The sequence below is a fragment of the Anomalospiza imberbis genome, chromosome 14 (genome assembly GCF_031753505.1).
Source record: "Anomalospiza imberbis isolate Cuckoo-Finch-1a 21T00152 chromosome 14, ASM3175350v1, whole genome shotgun sequence".
NCBI classification, from domain to species: Eukaryota; Metazoa; Chordata; class Aves; order Passeriformes; family Viduidae; genus Anomalospiza; species Anomalospiza imberbis.
Window position 1 is genome coordinate 13878788 of NC_089694.1, and position 16009 is coordinate 13894796.

The window sequence follows — 16009 nt, forward strand, 5'->3', positions numbered from 1 at the left end:
CAGTTTAACAGTGTGTTTAGTGATAACTCTGAATTAGGATGCTAAAAATTAATAGTAAAAGTCTTCTGAAGAGTTCAGGGATTTTTTTTCCCTCACATTAGCACTGTCACATTACACTTCTATATAATGTTTGCACACTCTATCACAAATTGCCATGTGCTACTGGATAAATAAATTATTTAAGGAGCTATTAAATTATCTAGATGGGGGAAAAGTCCTATTTATTTACGGAAGAAAAAAAGTGCTGCTAGTTAAACTAATAGCTTTAGTAAACTACAGGAATTAAGTATTGACAATTGTACTGACAATTAACTAATTATATACTACCTTGTGGAGCATAAATATGCTTTCTTATTGTGAAACCTGAATTTCTTTTACTGTAAATGCCCAGTTTGTTATATTTGTTATGAATTTGTTTTGCTATAAATGGTTAGGTTTTTCAATGACAGGGAGCAAGCAGATTGTCTAATTTGTTCTGCCTAGAGGGTAATCTACTGATGAGTTTAAGAGTCACAATACATTAAAAGCCTCAGGATAGACTGCCCATAAATAAATAACCTTGCTAGCACTGGTCTGTTGAGCTGGATGGGTGACATTATTTATTGCTGCTCCTGTAGTGACATGACTGTACAGGAATGTTAAGTAGCTGTGTACTTGCAAACATCCCAACTTTGTGCAAAGTGAATCAACCATAGGACAGCATTTGTTAAAACAAGACAAGACAAACTTTTATCACTCACTCTTGGAGAAAATACCCAAGTTTGTGCTGTAGCCAGCTATATGATGCAGTTTCATAATGCTGGCTGCAAGAGGCTTAATGCCTTCTGATCTTAAAATAAAGAAATAAATAAAGATAGAAAGAGGTAAATGTCCTCTGTTTAGGCATTAATGGAAAATTTACTTGAGGAACTCAAACATTCCCCTTAAGCAATCTTACTTGTCAGGTAAATTTCCATGAAATACAATAAGTTCAAGTTAAAATCAAGTTAAAACTGCATTCTTTTGTGTAAGTAACGTGGCAGAGATAGGAAGTTGTATTGCTTTAGAAGACTACACAGTCATCTCTTTTGACATCCTGCTTTTTTTTTCCTTTCTGTAGTATCTATAGGGACTACACTTAAGTAAAATTCCTCAGAATAATTTTCTGCTTTAAAGGCACAATTTTCTGGTGTCTTCTTTATCTATTTTGTAAGCTTGTAACATTATCACTGAGTTTATTCATATCTTTGGGCTAATCCAGAGCTGTTAATTCTGGTAGTCATTACTTTTTCAAAGCCATTTGACTCAGGGGAGAGAAAGGAGATGACAACTCACATTTGTCCTCCAGGGTTTCAAGACCAGACAATAGATATGAATATATATAAGACAGCTATTTTTGTTTTCATGTGTCTATTACAGTCATGCATGTAGAAGAGACATCCACCAACTTCAGAGCTAAATGCATATAGCCCAAAGCTGACCTGTCACCTTGCTTAATCAGACCTGTGTGAAATGGCAGGGCTTTATTCTGCAATAAACCAATGAAGCACACAGTTCTCTTGGTGGTGGCTATTGTCAAAACAACTGATGTGTCTCAGAGTGCTTTCTGTTTGTTTATGTTATCAGCAAGGATTACATTCTGTCCTTGTCTTGTGATGTTTTCTTCTCTCCACACAGTGGTAAATGTATACATACCTGGATCTGAGCTTATGACTCATTTGATTTGCCTTCAAAAATGCTTAGAAGAGAGGCAAAAATAGGAACATGTTCTTGAGTAAAACCAATTTCCATATAGTAAACTTATCACCTGGCTCAAACTCCAAACTGTGACCAATTAAGAATGGAGCTAGATGAAATTTGCTCTTCCTTACACACTACACCTGAAATTCACTACTCTTTCTGCCACTTACTGCCCCATAGAAGGGTCATGTCCTCCAGTTTTCCAAAGAGGAAAAGGAATTGTTGTATAGTTTCTGCTAGGGCAATGAAAAGGGCTCCCACTTCCACTCCTTACTGTGCACATCTTCTGTAAATCCTGAGTTGTGGGTAAATGTCAGCAAACCCTGTGGTAACAGAAGCTGGTATTACATGGCAACTTTTAATAGCACAGTCTTGACATTTTTTCACAACTGAGTGTCCTGGTTCATTTTAGCTGACAAAGCCAAATGCCTCCTTTTATATAAATGAAGAAAAAATTTCTGCCTTGAAACTCAGAAATTCCTGAAGGTTCCTAGTGGAAAGGTTTAGCTGAAGCAGTTTAACATCAACACGTTAATCTACAACAGCAGCATTAGGTATCACTTTCTAATATACCTACAGAGAAACTTTGTCCTTTTTGTCTCTGCCCATGGCAGGGGGGTTGGAATCATATGATCTGCAAGGTCACTCCCAAGCCAAGCCATTCTATGAAAATGCTTTTGATCCCAAATTAGAGCATAGGACTTTGTCATGTTAGTTGTAATTTTCTTTTTGCAAAATGTTCTCCAGTGTAAAACAAATCTGCAAATAAAAATGAGAAATTTAAATGATGATTTTTAGAGGGACAAAAGCATGTACTCATGCAAATTGTCTACCTTTCCTCCTAGATACCATGTGGAAACAATAATAATGTTTTTCAAGTTGAGTTACTGAGCAGCAAATCTTGAGGGGAAATGTATGTAATTTACTTGTAAAAATAGGAATTGTTCTCTGGAAAGCCTGAAGTTTCAGTTTCAGTCTGTTGCAAGCTCTGCATTTTGATATCTTGAGGCTGAAATGTCTTTGGAAGGGGTGAAGTTATGCTTGTGGGTGGGTGACTTGAAGCTCATCTCTCCCAGTCTATGGACTGACAGACCTGATCATATTTTTCATAACCATTATTTGCTGGATCCTGCCCCTGCAGTGCTTCTGTGACTGATGAAAAGATTATGATTTCTCTGTAAATGTTGCCTTGCTACCAAAGCAAATCCAGCAACATGAAGCATTGAAAATGACATCTGCTAGAAGGTATCTTCTAGTCAACCAGCAAACCTATCAATATTAAACACTAGAACCCATAAGACATAAGTTTTTTTAACTGTAAACCAAATTCCTGTGCTTCAAGGAACTGACAAACGCAGGAAAAGTTTCTGACCATCTTTTTTGCCCTTATTTTAGGATTTGTGGGAAGCATTTTTCAATGTAAAATGCCAATTTGTACACACCCCCTCACCCAAAAAAAAAAAAAAATCTGTAAAACGTTTGGCATGCAAAACTAAGTGAAAAATATGGCCCAAATTTCTCCCAAATTTGTCATCAAAACAACTGTGTGGATTATTAAGAAGCATTCAACTCCTATATGGCAGGACTAGGAGGAGCCATGCAGTCTTCAAACCCATCTGGGTTTCTCAGTCACTGTCTGTAATATAACAGAAGTCCTACAAAACTAGTGGGAAAAAAAGCAGAGGGAGAGAAAATATTATATTCCCATAAAATTATAGAAGAACTAAACAAAAATATTACACTTTAAACAATTTGTACAAAGATATTTGTGAATACAGGGTATCTGTGGATGGCTTCTTACTCTCCCACAAATTTTTTGTTAACACCTAATTGTTACTATCCATTAATGTGCACTCTGGTAAATGGCCAAGGGCCACCCCTGTGGGTGACTTCTTTCCATTTGCACCGTGGATCTCAGGCTCACTGACACTCTAGAAGAGTTGATAGTAGCTGACCAGCTCCCCAAAATAAACCTGAACTCCTAATGCTGCTCACAGTGTCATTTGTGTCACCACTGTTGCTCTCTGCAGCAAAGGCCACGCTGTGACTGATGGATTGTGGGCCCAAGCTCTGGTGCCACACTGTTTGAAAATTAGAAAACAGAATTTATTACTGGAAGTTCTTTAGTGGTGAGAGAGAGCTGGTGATTCATGTGCTCAGCTGTGGTGGCCAGGCAGGCCAGTGGAACCCACAGTCTGCACAGATGCTGCTGCCAGCAACAGATCCTGCTTCCATCATCCCACTGGTTTCCTCTGCTTGGAAGTGAAAAAAACTTCACTGGGGCTTGGGGCCAGTTTCTGCTCTGGCTCCTTCAATTCCTCATGCATTTGTCTCTTTTTCTCCTTTTGCAGGGGTTTTTGATTTTGATCTGTAATTTTACACAAGCACGGCTCTCCCCACGCTATTTGTTTGATGTGATGCTGCCAGGCTCAGATGCAGAGCTGTAAGGATTTGTCTCAGTGCTTGACCTGCTGTAATAACAATGGGATCTCAAAGCACAAGATGTAGCTCCTTCAATTTTCCTCACAGTTTCTAATGCATCCCTATGTTTTACAGATTATTCCTGTGGATCTGGCTCATCGCTCCTCCCATACAGGTCCCATTTTGGTTGATGGGTCAGTGCTTTAACAATTTAGTAAGACTTTGCCTATCCTTTTTCAAAAAGTAAGAAAGATCCTCTGAGCTCTAGGCCCTGTGTCTCTGTTCTGATCAGCACGAGTCACACGTGTCCATCTGGTCCACAGAATCAGCAGCTTCACTGAGGATTTGGGACAGTCTGTCTCATTTGGCATAGTCCTGGCTGATCTTGTGAAGCTGGGAAAAAAAAAAAAAGTTGTTAATGTATTATCCAGCCTGTGTGACTGATAAAGTTTACATATACTGAGGGTAGGATGAAAAAGGTCATTGATGGGAAGTCCCCAAAATTAAATTTTCATCTGTACACATCCAGAACCGGTCACACTCCATCCTTCCATATTGTAAATGAATAGAACCTATGCTATAATGCCTGTTATGGTTTTTTAGGTTTAAAAACATTTATTTAAGAATGTGAAGTTTTAAGTAAATTGGTCTTTGAGACATTATCTTGGCTTTTGTTCACACTCAGTCTTTGTATGAGAGACTCACATTAGAAACTGATGAGCAAATTTGCAATGAAAGTTTTCAAATTGTTTTGAAGTTTGTCTGAGCTTGTTGTGAGTATGCCCATGTAATTTTCCACATCCACTGCTACCCATATTTGTTTTCTGTGCTTTAGCAAAATTAGCAGGCAGTGATATGTTTGTGTTCTTATTTTTGTCTGCAAGAGAAGTTTAGTGTGAATGTCTGAAATGGAGCAGATTCTCTCAACTTTCAGTGATACACTGTCCTACCTACCTACTTAAGAGAGAGACACATCTTAAGATCTGATTCTTTTCTGGGTAAGAACATTGTAGGCTTAATGCAGCTCTCCCACGTACATCAACCAAATGGAGGTGGCATGTGAATTAATTAAAAATAAATCTTGTTCTATATTTTATTTTTAATCCTGTATTTTATCTTCAGTTCATATCCATTGTAAAGTTCTCATCTTTTTGTCAGTCCCAGTGAGAAGATTATTAGAGATGTTATCTTGTTAAGCAGCATATGGGTTTTTCTTAGTTTTATGGGGCTATAAGCAATGCAAATATCATTCTTTTAAGGCTACTTTAACAAAGTAAAATGCTTGATTCAGAATAAAACCATCATGTAATGAAAAAAATAAATAGTCCACAGCCCTCAGCATTTTGAAGGCTAGTTCCACGGCATTCATTTGAAAATTTTAGCTTTATTAAAGCATTCACTCCATGTTGACTTATGCTCTGCACCCTTCCCCTCCCTCCCATCCCTGCACTCCAGCCTGTCAGCACAAGGCAGCTGGAGTTTAATCTAGGTATTATTCCTACTGTGTTCCTCTCTGAGGTATAAGGGATGTCCTTCATAGCCTTTCTTTGATACTGTTCTGTAACCCTCTATTGCTCTTGCCAAGGCATTGCAATTCTATATTTTGCATTATTCTCCATTTTAAAATTGATGAATTGTATCTACATGTCATAACTCCTGAATGTGTTATTTCAGTTGTTCTGTCTCTCTCCATTTCCCTGAGGTACACACCTTTCTTAATCTACTGTCTAATGGAAGGTGTTTGGGGTATAATTTCAAGCATCTCTTCCTTATTCTGCTCAATATTTTGGACATGTAAAAGGGAATTAAAAAGGCCTGTGTTGCCAGTGTTCCTTTCTCTGCAGTGTTGTCCCTGTTATTTTTGTACTGAACTTTATTTCTATTTGTGATAGCTGGGTTTACATTTGGTAAGGCTTCAGCTGAGTTGTGCTGTTGTGACTGTGGATTTTGCTGTGATGAAGTGAAGCTCCCACAATGAAATCTGCACGATTTGGCTTGTAATGATTTTATTACCAGGTTTCTCCAGGAAGGAAAATATTGTCTCTTTATGCCTAGAATAACTATTTTTAGATTCAGTTGTTTGCAGTAGGGCTTTAGAGGATGTTCTTGTGCACTTGGGAGAAAAATGGGTATAAATCACCTTCAGAGAGGAAAGTTGAGGTCCAGATGCTCCCCCATGGAACCTGGTCAGAAAAGCAAATACTTTCTGCATCTGTTAACTTATCCAGGTGGGAAGATTTGCAATTAAAAAAAAAAAAAAAAAAAAAAAAAAAAAAAAAAAAAAAATTTCTTCAAAGCTAATTACCTAGCAGAGAAATATAACTGTGTCAAAATTTACTAAATTACGTACTTTAAGTCTATCTTATCAATCTGGTTTTGAGTCATGAGACTTGTATTTAACAGGAATTGATGCTCAGATGATTCTTTTTACAGAAGTTATGCTTAAAATAGATTTGAGTGGGTTTCCATTTTTTTACTGAGTATGATTTCTTCCTCTCTCCCTCCTCCTATCCACCCGGTTCCACAAAAGTAAGCCCATGGGACAACCTACATTCAAGTTTCTTCTTTTGGTTTTATTATATAAAAAGATAAAACTGATAAAATACTTATGGGAATGCCAAATAACTGTGCTATGACATTATTTTACAAGACAACTTGTCAAACTTAAACTCAGGTAAGCTGCCATAGGTAATCTTTCATGTCTTCAACCAAGGAATGGTGTTCTCTGTCACCTCCACTGGGTGAAGACTCTACACCTCAGTGGTGTCATGAGGCAGAGTTCTCTTCAGCAAAGAATGATTTTTAGCTTCCATATATAATTCTTTTTTTGTGTTTGCCTTGATCTCTTTACAAGAATAAAGGGAGTAATAAGGTAGCATCTCAGTCCTTCATTGCCTCCATCCATGTTTTGAAAATTTCTTCAGAAGATTATTTCAAAAGGGTTCATTCCTTTCCAAAGCTTTAATTTTTGTGGGGTTTTTACCTTTTGATCTTGGCATAAATGTTTGATTCCATTCCTCTGCTTTCTATACTACAGTTTTTTGCTACTGTTCAGTTGAATATCTGAAAGTTAAGCTTTCATTGCCTTAAACTGGGAGCCCCCTTACACCTGGGCACTCCTGAAAACCTTCGTACCTTCCTGTCACTCTTCATCTAAGTAACAAGGAAGAACAGTCATTATTTTCTTACTAGGGTGCTCCAAGGGTGATCATTTACTGCATATAAATTTATTGGAGGGTAAAAATCCTCCACCTTCTATTGATCCTTCTATTTTAAAGGCCTAAGATATAAAAGAAAAGTGTGCCATGAATGAATATATAACTTTATCTCTGAGATTTTTTTCAGAAAGAAGTAAATATCCCCGTAAGGAAAATGACTCCTTTAAGTGCTCGTGCACTGCTGAGTGGTACTAAAACAGCTTTTTGGGTTTAGATAAGTGTCACAAGTGTTGCCATTTATGAGGGGGAACAAATAGGGAAGTGTGTTGGGAGTAAACACTGGCAGATGCCTTTTCCACCAGGTCTGGTATGGTGAGAAGATGTGCAAAAAGAACAGAAAATGTGCAAATAGATCCTCACTCTGCTCACTGTGTGCTCAGCGCTGTACCCACATGAATCATTTTGGCATTGCCTCCCCTTGAGCTGGGAAAGCACACAGGTCTAGGAACACAGTGCTGCTCTTAAAACTCCTGGAGAAAAAAAAAATTTCTTTGCTTCAAAAATGCAGAAATTGTGGTTTTTAGTGTTTCAAGATGCATCAGAACAGTAAAGATTTAGATTGTTGCCAGTGAATGAGGAAAATGCCCTCCAAATGGTGAATGATTGCCACGGGCTGGCTGGAGCACAAGCATCTTGACTCTTTTTAATTTTTCCTTTTTTTGCAAAGCAAGCATTAACTTTTTTTTTTTTCACTGTTGAAAACCTGCTTGTCCAAACATGAAAGTATTTTACCATTTTTGTTCTATGACTGCACTTACACTGACTTCTGGGAAGACTGCACTCCTGCTGCTAACCCTTCAAGACCAGATAAAGGCAATATTTAGTACAGCTTTTGTTGACTCACGGTTTCTTTCAAATTAAATAATGACTTTCACTGTATATATATGGAAATAAGTGTTGTAAATGAAGTTTTGGTATTTTTAATATTAGCAGTTTGGCTAAATCATTGAAGCTAATCCTTTCAAGGCTTTAGTAATTATTAGCTACATGCCACAAATCATCCAGCAGTTCTTTTTCATCAGAATTTAAAATTTTCTCAAGGCCCACAGGTGCTAAATGGGCACTTTAGCAGCCCATTTTCCTCTTCCTCATTCTTCCTGCCTGATCACAGAAATACCACCCAAGTCCTAGGACTGTGTTTGCAGCAATTTTCTCCAGTGTCTCCATTGTTGCAAAAGAAGAGTGCAAATTTTCTAACCCCTTGACAGCACAGGACTCTAAATGGAAGCAGAAACTGGGAAGTGAACTCCTTTGCAGCTGCTTCAGCCTTGGAAATTGAATCTCTTTCATTGGTACTTTTGTCTTTCATGTGGAGTCTAAATAAGAACCTGTCTGTCTGTCTGAATGTAGTTACAACCTACCTGAAATGCTGGGGTTTCCTGCAACTCCACAGTCACTGTGGCTAAAACATGTAAGGACCAAACATCTGAACTATTCAAGTTGCCATGTACCAAGTACTTTCTGTAGGGTATCCTATGAAATCCTATTAATCCTACCAAGCCCTTAGAAGCCATCTCTTAATGATGCTGTTTTTCTCTCTCTAAGTAGCTTTTAAAGATTGTCAGCTCTATCACAAGCTGTTGACTTCACTGCATCACAGGGCTGTTTTTTCTACATTAACCACATGACTTTTGAACGCCTAAAGCTCGGATGACAGAGAAAAGCCAGAAATGATCAATCTTCCTTTTATTCAGTGTACAAACATTGTAACATTTTAACTTTCTAAATTTAACTTGAATTTGATTTATTATACAAAATTATGAAACAAATTTAGGAGAAAACTAAGGGCTTGGGGTAACCTAATCCCAGGTCTATATTTCTTCTTTGGTGTTAAGATGGATAAAAGTACATGGTTGTTCCCAATCAGAAAATAAATAGCAGGACTTTAACTTCCCTTTGTCAAGAAGATAAAAAGGCATGGCAATAACTGTTGTTTGCAATGTCTGGCTGTAGGAAGACTATTGGTAGCAGTGGGTTGATTTTAACTGGGTCAAGCTAGTCAGTGATAGCTAGAACAATCTAAAAATCCCTCAAAGTTATTTCAGCATTAAAACAACAACAACAAAAAAATACTTTTAAAAAATCCTGGGGAAATCAAAAATTTTGTGTGCATCCCAATTTCAGTTTTAGGTCCCAAATTTCATGGGTCTTATATTTTGCTGGCTCTATGAATAAGGGGTCTGCTCTCATAGACCAACCTCACATTAGTACTTTAGATTGTGATTAATTTCCCCTACTGACTTAATCAATTAACTAAATGTCGTGGTTTGGCAAAGCCATGACACTAAATCTCTTTCCCATATAATATTTCCATATTTTTGAACATACTCTTTGCTGTTCCAGAGCCTTCCACTCTTGTGATATCAGTCTTCACATCATGATTTTCTGTTTCAGGCATTGCTATTAAAAAAAAAAAAAAAAAAAAAAAAAAAAAAAAAGATTTGCAAAAACTCACTTTAAAAGTACAGCAAAAAAAGATATTTTAAGGAAAAATGTTGATCCACTGGAATGTCAGTGATTTGGAATTACTCAGGCAGGAGTGCTCTCCTACTACCAATTTTAGCAAGACTGTCTTACCCAGCTTGTCTGTACTGGTTTCACTTTCTGCCTTTCTTTTTTTTGGAACAGTGGTACTTCTCTGTGCTTCACTGAATTGTTACATGGGTTAATTGTAATTTTGTTAACATTTGCATGTTGCTGCAAGGATGAGACATTCTATTAATTTTAGGAATTATGACTTTTATGATGACTTTCCTACTCTTAATTAGGGGATTTGGTGCATGTGCAAATAATTCCAGCATAGACAGTGGTTTCTGTGATGGCAAGAGATTAAGCACCTTGCATTTAGCATGCAAACAGGCTTTCAAATGAATGTTTCCAGTGCTGACATTTGAGCTAACTAAATTACTGTTACTGCTCCACAGAACAGAGAGAAAACTTAATTTAGAAACTGAGTTCCTGTGACTCCAGGTGAGACAGTTTGTAATTCACTGGTCCTTGAACAAGGAAAATGATCCCACTGTGGTAAAGAATTTAGCTGGTTATATGTAGCTGAACGTTTGTAATTGTTTGTCTTACAGCCCTTGAGGTTGGAATGAGGCTGAGTTAGTGTTGCTGCTGTATTTAATGATTTTGTTCAGCATTTGGGACAGCAGGACAATGTCTCTGCAGCGCACAGAACATCTCAGGTAACAACATCAGTGCAGTCCCCTGCCAACAGGCCCTGGGGTTGTGGCAAGGCAGGCATTGTAATACAGCAAGGAGTTTTAAAGCCATAATTTCAGGGAAGTTAGTAGATGAATGAGGTTACATTATCTATTTACTTATATGCACTAGCAAATAAGGATCTATGCACCCTTCATGGCACTTAAACTGACATTATGAATTAGCTCACATAACACCCACTTGAAAAATAGTGGTTGGGTGAGGAGAAAATAAACATTAACTTATTGCAACTTTCTTATTATTACCTTAATTATGATTCTGCACCTTAAAATGCAGGAGGTTTATGTGAGGCTTCTACTGGAACAAAGGAAATGCCTCAGGAAAATTACAGACCAGTTGAGATGTGTGCTTGTGCCTAAATATGCCACTGGAGACATGGAGCAGCTGATGTTGCTTCAGTTTCCAGATAAGTTTGATTCAGTTTAATCCTTGTATGAAGTTACGTATTGGCTTTTTCTCAAGACCACAATTACCGTGACGCTTACAGAAGGCACAGCAGCTAATCTCCTGGCCTCCTGCAGACAAAAAGCAATCTGCTTTCTATCCTGCTCCTTGATCATTCAGCAGCAGCTGGGAATCTGGTGCTCCGAGCCAAGGGCCACTGCTCAAGGGAAAGTGCATCATCCCCTCTCTGTTTCCTGCGTTTCTGCATTTGCCTTTTTGTGAAGCCTTCTAATGCCTCCTTCTACAGATCTCGAACAAAGAGATGTCATAAGCTGGAATCCTGCAGAATATTAAAGAGATTCCCATCATCTCCCTTGAAGATGCTAGTGTTAAAAGTTGAACCATCAGATACAGGGAGGTGAGAGGAAATGTGCTAGCCATCAAGCTGTTCTCACTTTTCTCAAGAAAAGTGTTCTCACTGTTCTCGAGCCTTCTCTTGGAGTTTGCAAAGGAAGGGGCTGATCTCTGTCTCACAGAAGTGAGTATAAACCATCAGCTGTTAGGTCTGACTCCCTGGATAAGGAAGAGAAATACATCTTGCCACTCAAGTGGTTCTAATAATCAGCTCCATGGTACCAGTTGGATCTGGCTGCCATAGGCTAGATGAGAGGCTCTCTTCCAATCTGCAGGGTGTTGACATTTCCATTCTAAAGTGAGAAGGAACTAAGACCTACATTTTTCATGAGAGCGAGTGAAAAAGCTGTGCTTTAGGAACTGTGCAGGGAATTTAAAATCTCTAAACAAGCAGAGATTTGAATCTGGTTTCCTTTTCCCTCTATGAATTATTTTAATTGTAGAGTTTTACTTTTGTTTGTTTGCTTGGTTTAGGTTTTTTTTTCCCTTTTTATCTGTTGATCTGTCAGCTGCCAGGGATGTTACCCTAACTTCATTAGAACTGGCATATATCTGTGAAATGCATATTTCTTATAAATTTATTGTCAAGGATCCTCTTTCTTTATTAAGTACCCAAACTTTTCCACTCCTTTTTGCTTTACAAGTACAAGCATAGCAAAAGCAGCTCCTGGCCAATTGCTGACAAGATAAATATTGTTGTCTTTTACTTAAAAAACTCAGTCATGAAGTTTCTTCTTTTGTCAAGATGATGGTCTTCTTTTCATTTAAGGGTGTTGCTACATGTCATCCTTTTATCAGTTAATTTTGAATGGGAGAGAGAGGGCTAGAAAGGGAATGAGCTAAAAGTAGAACTGCAGTGCCAAAAAGTGCTGTTTTTCCCTCTTCTTTCTCCTGTTCCTCCATAAACACACCTCATTTAGGACAGGAAAATGTCTGGTCCAGCTGTCATGAAAGTGTTATTTATAAGTACATTTTTGAAAATAAATATATTATGCTTTTTATAGCTACTGTCAACAACTACTATGGCAGAACAACTTGTGCAGCTGGTGTGGGAAGCCAATGTAAAAGTTAAATTTAGGAAAAGATTTTGCTTTCTTTGCCCGCTGTCAGAGGTAACAACTGAATTTGGCCTTGATTTTATCTTCCTTTCCACATTCACAGAGAACCAACTGTCTGGTTGGAACACAGGTGGAGAAAATAGATGGGGAAAAGTAAAGAAAAGAGCAGCAGCACTGTGAATTCTGTTCATGATATCGCCACTGAGAAGCACCGTGCTCTGCTGTGGGGTTTTTCAGCTGACATTTCATTTCAAGCCAGTTGAGAGACTAGTTTGGTAGAAAATGGTTTTCTTGACTCTTGAGATTCTTGAGACCTCAAACACTTTTATTTACTTTGAAAGGGATGTATGAGACATTTCACCTTAAAAGAGCAAAACCAACAAAAGAGTAGAGATGCAAATATACCCGAGTGCCTGGGGCACTCAGAAGATGTACAAATGCATTTTACCATCTCTAACCACCTCTCAGTCTTTTAGCCAAATGTGTTAGGCGTTCTCTGTGGGAGACAATAAAGTTAGTGTAATAAATTTTTAAGCTGAGATAACTGTTTAATTAGAACATATGTGTTGTCTATGCCTACAAAGTTTTTGGCTAATCTGGCAGAACATATGACAACCTGTACATGATGTTAATGGAGATATATACTTTTCTAGAGTAAATATAAATGGGATGGAATATGTAATCTTATTTCAAGGAGGATTTTCAGATGATAAAAGTGAGGAATGCTGGCCTTTGGGGTGGGTTGACCCCCTGAGGCTGGGAGCTGTGACATGGATTCTTTCCTTGGTATACCAGTGCTTGTGTATTGTCAGCACAGCTTTCAAGTGAGTGTGGGTGTGACAATAGCCCTCAGCTTGAGGCACCACCTTTTTTACCATAATAAATTTTACCATAATAAATACACCTTTTTACCATAATAAATACACCAAAATAAATATTTTACCATAATAAATACAAAATAAATACACTTTTTATTTATTTAAATAAATAAAAAGTGTATTTATTATTCGGATAATAAATTATCCAAATTATTATTATTATTTATTATTATTATTACCTTCGGATAATGGGCCGAAGATGGAGAGATAGAAAATTTTATTAAATATATCTCATAACAGAAAGCTTTTCATCTGTTAGCAGGCGAGCAAATTACTGTCATCAACTACGTGTGAGGAGATTGACAATGTGCCACTTTGGAGAGGGACAGGCAGGAACACAGCCAATATTAACATTACAGAGCAAAGTTGCTGTGTAGTCACGTCAAGCCTCTTCTTTGACCCACAGATTTTCAAAAAGAGAATCATTACTTTTATCATGGATTTTTCTGACCTACAGTTCATACTAGAAAGGCACCTCATTAGATTGTTAGCAGTATGTGCTCAAAGCGAGGGGAAAATATTGTCAGAAGCAATTCACCTGACTGCCCTCCCCTTTGAAATACATCAGCAACTTAACTTCTATTCTAAAAGTAATGATCTGTTTATTTTAGCATTCTTAAATAATAACTATGATCAAATAAAAGCTTTTCTATGAATTTCTCCCCCCTTTATACAGTGACTATTTTTGGTAAAAATATTTTGCATCAGTAAATGTTTGATATATCCTAAAGTAAGGTTTAATCTAAATTTGTTCCTGAATCCAGTAATAAAAATGTAGCTAATACTTCATTCTGATTTTGCCATGCTAATTTAAAATAGTGTTTGCATTGAAAACTCTTTTACTTTGCTGAAAGCTGGGAACATCCAGAGTTCAGTGGATACTTCCTTTAACTTCAGTTGTTCCAGCTTATTCAACCACCTAAACATACACAGGCTTTAAAGACCCTGATCCTGAAATGGCCATACATGGCTTCTATGCCCAAGTGGGCAAACAAGTGAATTGAAACTTGTATCTTGAATTCTTAAGAAAAAAACCAAATGGGTGCATGTTTTGGAACATGGAAAATAGATTTTGCATACCATTAGCTTGTAAAACTGATTTTTTTTTTTCACAAAAGAGAGATACTTGGAAAAAACCCTCACTTTTTATACAACAAAGTGATTTTTTTTGACATAATGCCCAATTGAGATTAAATGTAAATGTCAACATTTCAGAAGAAAATGTCTTAAAGTAGTCAAGATGAAACTGTCAACCTGTGTTTTGACACTCTGCCATGAAAACAGACATGATCCTATGAAACTTTTCTGTTGCATGCTTTCAGCCAACTCAAGAAAGCACCAAAATACATCTGGTTTCATTTCATAAATTTAGAAATTCCCTTTTTTTTCTTACTTGCATAAGGAGTAATCAGAAGCTGCTTGTCAAACCAATCACTGTATGAGTAGATTAGCTCTTCCCACATATGTCTGAGCTTTTCCAATGATTTTGATTTACTGTGGACACCTAGTAGTTACTGTAACTTTTATCACTCAACATTACTTTTTGCTTACATTTTAATCCCTAGCTCTTGCTGTTGGATGTCCTATCAGCACAGTTGGTATATTTGTTAGGTTGTGGCCCCCACGCAAAGCTAATTCATTTCTACATCTAGAAACATAGTTAGCCTTGTGAATTAAAAATTCTGTGGGTTAATGATCAAGACTACCTTCAACCCTGGGTTTAGCCTCGGGCAAAGCTATTAACTATTGAACTGCCTGTGCATGGTGATCACCCTGCATTTGGCTTTGCTTCTGTTCCTATGGCTTTGTGAGCCCCTGGTTATGGGCAGATACTCATTCTGTGTAAAGAACTGAGAGGTAATCCACACCCCAAGGAGACAGGGGCATGGAAATGAGAGTTATCAGATGATTATTGGGAGGTGGCAAGTGCAGAGAGGAATAAGGTATTCCTGAAGCAGTGTAGTCAGTGGGTTCAGTGTCTGAGGTCCCAGCCCCTCTCAGTTCTCTTTCAGCTTCACATTAAGCATTTTACAATGGCCTGTAAAACAATGATCTAGTAAAGACACATTCACAAGCAATGTCTATGCTAGCAGAAAAGTATATGGATTTGGTCTCAGGTCATTATTGCAATGTAAATAATAAATAAGGCAACAATTAATCCATCCCTATTGTCTATGGGCAGAGAGATGAAGCAGTTCATCACTCACAATCATCAGCACTGTGCATTACACATGAAGGCAGTGTGCAGCTCCCCATTTTCATCACTGTGTATGTGCTGGAGCATCTGCATTAAATCTGGTAAGTAAAGTAATAATTCTAGTTTTATATTGCCATACTGGCTTGCCACAGGGAGTGCTCTTACCCCTGTCCCTGCAGTGTCCCACACGTTCAGCATTTTCACAGCACTGCAGTTGCTACATTCTGCAGGCTGGGGTGCCTTGGCTGCAGGTTACAGGTGCCCAAGCCAAGCAGGTACCCAGGGGTGATTTGAATTCAGAAGTTTTTCCTGTTTCATGTTTTGCCCTGCAGTTTTGAGTTGTATGACTCTTTTTTTTTTTTCAGATGAAGTCTAGCAAGCTTATAAATTTGTTTTTGGGTTTCAGAGGGTCTCCATTGGCACCTTGGGGTTTTCTGGAGATGGATTGCAAACAAAAGGAAATGTTCTGTTGATTTATGAAGTGTAGACACCACA

At 37.7% G+C, this 16009-nt stretch overlaps 1 long non-coding RNA gene across 5 annotated transcripts in view; it reads left to right on the forward strand.

Moving 5' to 3' along the window:
• Positions 1–5740: 5740 nt before the first annotated feature.
• The window catches only part of LOC137482577 (uncharacterized), a 189944-nt gene continuing 179675 nt past the window's right edge, over positions 5741–16009 (forward strand). For all 5 annotated transcript variants that reach the window (XR_011004148.1, XR_011004143.1, XR_011004150.1 and 2 more), the window contains exons 1-2: positions 5741–6368; positions 12543–12615. This is a non-coding gene — a long non-coding RNA (uncharacterized lncRNA). The remainder of the gene's footprint in view (positions 6369–12542; positions 12616–16009) is intronic.